Source organism: Chroicocephalus ridibundus, chromosome Z, assembly GCF_963924245.1.
Source record: "Chroicocephalus ridibundus chromosome Z, bChrRid1.1, whole genome shotgun sequence".
Taxonomy (NCBI): domain Eukaryota; kingdom Metazoa; phylum Chordata; class Aves; order Charadriiformes; family Laridae; genus Chroicocephalus; species Chroicocephalus ridibundus.
In genome coordinates, this window is record NC_086316.1 from 46809471 (window position 1) to 46815384 (window position 5914).

Below are 5914 nucleotides of genomic sequence, written 5' to 3' on the forward strand. Positions count from 1 at the left end.
CCAACAGTAGTTTTCTTCTGTCTGCCTGGAACGTTCTAGTGTTCAGGGTTATTTTCCAGCTTTAAATACTCATCCTTAACAATGTTAATAGCCTTTCATAATAAGGAAGTGGAAAACATTTCATCGTGATATATATTAATGGATGAGAATATTCGTATTACCATTCTTCCTTTATTAACTCCCCTGGTTTTCCTGCATCTTGGGCTGTGCTTACACTAAGATGGCCAACCATGATACGGTTCCTTAGAACAATCCATACTGGCCATCGCATACTTTCTTGAAATGCCCCTGGATCATATATTGACATGACCTTAAGAAAAGTACAGTACAGGTAGGAACGTGTTTTTCTAGACCTGTGGTGGAGCACAGCCGTGTATTACATGATGTGAAGGGGAGGTCTGTGTGCATGGTCCTGATGGTGGGTCAGCAGAATAGGGTATGGAATGGCCTGCCCTTATCAGATTTTTGACGCTTGCCAAAAATCAGCCAGACCCTCCTTTTCACTTAGTCGTGTTACAATCTCTATTTATCCACTCTAGTGCAGAACTGAAGGTGGTAATTTTCTGCTGCATAATGTGTCATTTGACACATTTGACACCAATGTGTCAAATGGTTGCGTTTGCAACAACCAATAAAATTTAGGTAACTGAGAATGCAGTGACTTGTCTTGCCCACAAATTATATCCGCTTTGCCTTTCAAAGCGAGAACTAAGTCATCTTTCCAAGTAATTGGTAGAAGGCTAGGAAATTACATTAGCAGGAAAAATGTTTTTAAGGAGGGGGAGAGATACAGCATATCTTGAAGCACAGGGGAGCACGAAAAGACTAACCACAAACCTAAGGAAGTCTTGGCTCTTCCCTCTCATTTCCCTTTCCTTCTTCATCCCCCAGGCTGAACAGAGAGGTATTTATATATAACATTATATACTTTAAGAAATAATAAAGAAGCAATCATGAATGAATTTGGAGGTTAAGTCCACCAGCTAAAAACTGGTGCAAATATGCTGTAGGGATGAGAATTTTACTGTAGAATTCACACATTAATATTTAAACAGGGGAACCACCCTGATGCCAGAGTTGTCTGCATGTATATCCATGCATCCTTTCTCTTAAAAAACCACATTTTACGCTGATTTTGGTAACTTTCCTTCAGATGATCCCTCACACGCTCAGACTGGCCTAATCCCAGTTTCTGGATGTAGTTCCGTGATTGATAGACTATTTCAAGAGTCTTCCTCACTGCCAAACAGTTGAAAATAGCTGGTTTGGAACAAGTAGTAAAAACATGAAGATTGACCTCGAATCACATCTAGACTTCTTTTTTGAGCCTGGAAATCTTGTCATTGTTTATACACTTAGTTACACACCCTGCTCTGCACCCAGGACAAGTTTAGTTCACAGGAATGCTACTCAGCTAGGCAAAATAAATATTTGCCTGCCTAGTGAAATGAAAGTAAACTTCTGAAGAATCAGTTAACGGGTTTTTGCAAAGTGCCGAGATTATTCGATCAAAATTAGCAAGTTTTACTGCAATCACAGGGTAAGCATTCATGTAAGCTGAGATGATTATGTTTAATAAACTGCTCAATACAGGAAAATTTTCCATGTGTTTTTGTCAGGGAACCAATCAGAATGTTCTTTTACCAACCGGACTTTGTTCTCTACATAACTCTAAATATAACTCTCATTTTTACAGAAGAGAGTTATGAAAAATTCAAATAAAGAAATTCACTCAGTTTATAGTGAGCCAGTAATATTTTTGTGCTATCTTATGCTGCATCTATTAACCAGAAATCGAGAGACTGGGCACAGCTCTTCAGCTTCAATTTTCTCGACTTCAAGTGCAGCTGCATTTTGCTACGTCTGTCTGCGTAGTCACCTTGTGCAGGCAGTAAGTTTGTTTGTACAGCGTAATGATTAGGATCTGGTCAACACAGAATACAGAATTGCATAGAGAATGTGATGAGGTCTGTAGACTTTATATGTCTTATGCGGAAAGCAAAAGAATTCAGCTTTGCTCTTTCAAATCCTAATAGGAGAACCACTTAGCTGATTAGCAAAGTCCACTTGATACGGGAATGAAAGCGATGCATTTGGGTCCACCAAGCCTGTGTGACCAATTTTCAGTGCACAGTATGCAGGAAATCACTAGTTCACATAACTTCATTTAAAATAAAATCAAAATGATTGAATAAATAATAAAGCTCTGATCTAGAAGAGCAAAAATCAGTAATACATTAACACACCAGAGTCTAGGTCAAATTGTCCTTTAACACAAATGGGAAGTACTTTAAAATCAATCAGTGCTTAGCGGCTCTTTATCACTTTGTAAAAAGCAGTATTTTTCAACTTGTGTCTTAATACATGAAGTATTAAGCAGATTTTTTTCAACTCACATCTCAAAGCACTAAGTTATGGGCACGTAAAAACACCAAACATGCGAAAAGTATCTTTTTACTTCTTTCATACAAGACTGAAATTCCCCTTTCTGAAATAAGGCCAAAACAAATGCTTCCTGAAAACCAGAAACAGAGTCGTGACAAATTTAATTTTAAAAAAGCCTGAAATCAAGCCACAGATATGCGCACAGTTTAATTATACAATCAGGCAACAGTAATTTCACGCTGCGTGTATGGATTTACATAAAAATAATGCTATTATGTTGGTGTGCAGGTACTTAAACAGCAGGCCTATCTACCTATCTATGGCAAAGAGATGCCATACTGCACTAACTCTTACCTTTTCGCATCTCAGATGACACATGAGTTTTCACTAACCCATAGGTCAACAAAAATATTAGATTTATAAAGTCCATGTGCTAGGTTTAGTTTTTAATTTATTTTTTTCCATTTCTTTAACTATCAAGATACTTTTAACTGCTTAAGGAAATTCCGTCACCGAGGTAAGGAGAGGGCTACAGCGCACTTCAGTCTGTCATCCAGTTTGAACAACAGGAAAACTAAGACTAGTACAAGAATATCAAATTTCATTCAAACTTTTTTAAGTACTAGACTGAAATGCAAACAATAACAGTACATAGGCTGCAGGCAATTGGTGTCACTAGAAAAAGTGCAAAGCCAGAGCTCAGATAATTAACAGCCAACAGCCCTTAAAATGGTAAGGTAACACTAAATTGTAGTTTCCCTAAAATGATACAAGTAAAACTGGAATCTTTAAGTGGTAAGAAAACTGATGAAGCTGTGGCTGGTGTCGCCTGGCTTTGGGTAAAACTCAATAGAAATGACTCCTTGTTAAATATAAGTATTACCAGACCCTTTCAACCTATTTTCTCTAGTGTAATAATGGCTGTTCATGTCACTCTCATTTAACTCGCACGACCCTGCTGTTTAACATCTTTGTCAGCAACATGGATGTTGGGATTGAGTGCACCCTCAGCAAGTTTGCCGATGACACCAAGCTGTGTGGTGTCATCGACACGCTGGAGAGAAGGGATGCCATCCAGAGGGAGCTGGATGGGCTTGAGAGGTGAGCCCATGCGAACCTCATGAAGTTCAACAAGGCCAAATGCAAGGTCCCACACCCAGGTCAGGGCAATCCCAAGAACAAATACAGGCTGGGTGGAGAATGGATTAAAACCACCTCTGTGAAGGACTTGGGGATGTTGGTTGATGAGAAGCTCAACATGAGCCAGCAATGAGCACTCAGAGCCCAGAAAGCCAACTGTATCCTGGGCTTCATCAAAAGAACCATGGCCAGCAGGTTGAGGGAGGTGATTCTGCGCTTCTACTCTACTCTTGTAACACCCCATCTGGAGTACTGCATGCAGTTCTGGGGCCCCCAACATAAGAAGGACATGTACCTGTTGGAGCGGGTCCAGAGGAGGGCCATGAAGATGATGAGAGGGCTGGAGCACCTCTCCTGTGAACACAGGCTGAGAGAGTTGGGGTTGTTCAACCTGGGGAAGAGAAGGCTCCAGGGAGACTCTATTAGCAGCCTTGCAGTACTAAAAATTGGCCTTACAGGGGAGATGGGGAGGGACACTTTATCAGGGAGTATAGTGATAGGACGAGGGGTAATGGTTTTAAACTGAAAGTGGGTACATTTAGAGAAGACAGTAGGAAGAAATTCTTTCCTGTGACAGTGGTGAGGCACTGGAACAGGTTGCCCAGAGAAGTTGTGGATGCTGCATCCCTGGCCCTGGAAGGCCAGGTTGGATGAGACTTTGAGCAACCTGGTCTAGAGGAAGGTGTCCCTGCCCATGGCAGGGGGGTTGGACCTAGATGGTCTTCAAGATCCCTTTCAACTCTAACCATTCTATAACCTTGTCACACCTACGGAAGTAATTCAAGCATTTTCAGCAGTAGTTAGAAAAAGCATATGTGAACAGTTCATCTTCAGAGACATTCCTACCGATGAGGAAGTATTCGCACTGGCTCAGCTTCTGCAATGGTTCATGCTTTTGAATTAATCTTGTCTGACTAGAGAGCACTCTGTAGTCTTTCAGCAACACAAATCAAGAGAACAAAAATAGATTTGTGCTGAGCTAAAAGAAAGAGGTCCTCCGTTTCCCATGTACCTTTACTGGTTTCCAGAGACTTGCTTCAGACCTTTAAATCAGAAATATGATTATAATAAACTTTTAAATGTCCAATTTGCTTGTGGTACTTTATATCTTCATGCCAGTTTTATGTTAAATTTCACTGAAGTCCTTTAAGTTAAGAGTCAGTCTTTGGAGAGAAGAGGAATAAATAGGAATTTTCATGCTAAGAAATAGTACATATTCCAAATAATCCATCTTGATAAGAAAAAGCTCCCAGGTGATGGTGAGGAACAGATACAGATCCTCTGATGTGTGCTTCAGGATTTCAGTGAAAGCTCTAACTCTCAAGGTAATAGGCTAAGTTATGGATTCTTTCCTGGATGCATAAACTTAATGCATGTGGAACAGGTGAGCGCTGGTACCCTGCCAAGATCTGTGCTGTTCTACATGCGCTGAAAAACTCCATCTAAATTACCATTCTTTGCAACAGGCTCCCTCAGTCTCTGACCTCAGCAGTTGCTCAGACACAGGAAGTTGCCCCTGCTTCTCTAAGAGGGTGACCGTTGGACTACACTCATTTTTCCAGTGATGTTGCTCGTGGGTCAGTTAAGATTGTCTCACAGAAATACCTCTTCCAGCAGAGTTCTCTGCTGTGCTACAGACCTGCTCTACAGAACCCAAAGGAAAACCACCAAGCTTTGTAGAATGATGAAGTAGTGATGCAGACTGAACCCATCATCTTAAACATCAATTTTCAGCTGGGAAACAGCATGCATGAGGTAAACGGGTACCTGGTAGTTTTTCCCCTGCCATAGCCAAACTCTACCACCAGTCCAAATTATGCCCCAGAACTTGTGATGTAGAGTTACATTTTTCTGAACTGCTTCTGTACTATTGTCTTACTTTTAGCTTCTCCACTTTCTTTTATTGTGCAGCTTTTAAAGAAATCCAGCTGTGGCCTTTTCATCTGTTTAGTGAATGAGGATACTGGTTTTGCATCAAATTAATTTCTTTGAAGAACCTTGTTTCAAGTTCTTCAAAACCATTTCTGCTTGTTTCGGTCTCCTGATATGATCACTTTTTGTAACACTTTTTGTAACTTCAACTTATGTCTGGTCTCAAGAAGCAGCAGACAGATGGCCTGTTACTTTTCACTCTGCTCTTTGTGCCGTTTCAATGGCTTCATTAGAAGGTGGCAATGTCTGAAAACAAATCTTTAATTCAGTGAGGTGTACCCCGTGCTCAAACACCTGACTTGGTAGCACAGAACTGAGAAGGTCAGGCTAACTTACTTTCAGCAGTCTTTGGTCCTTGATATAAAATTCAAACACAAGAAACAAGATGCTCTCTTCGGAAATTAGGATTCAGGGAGGGTTCAAACTGGACACTGTGTTCGAAAATGGGCCACTGAGT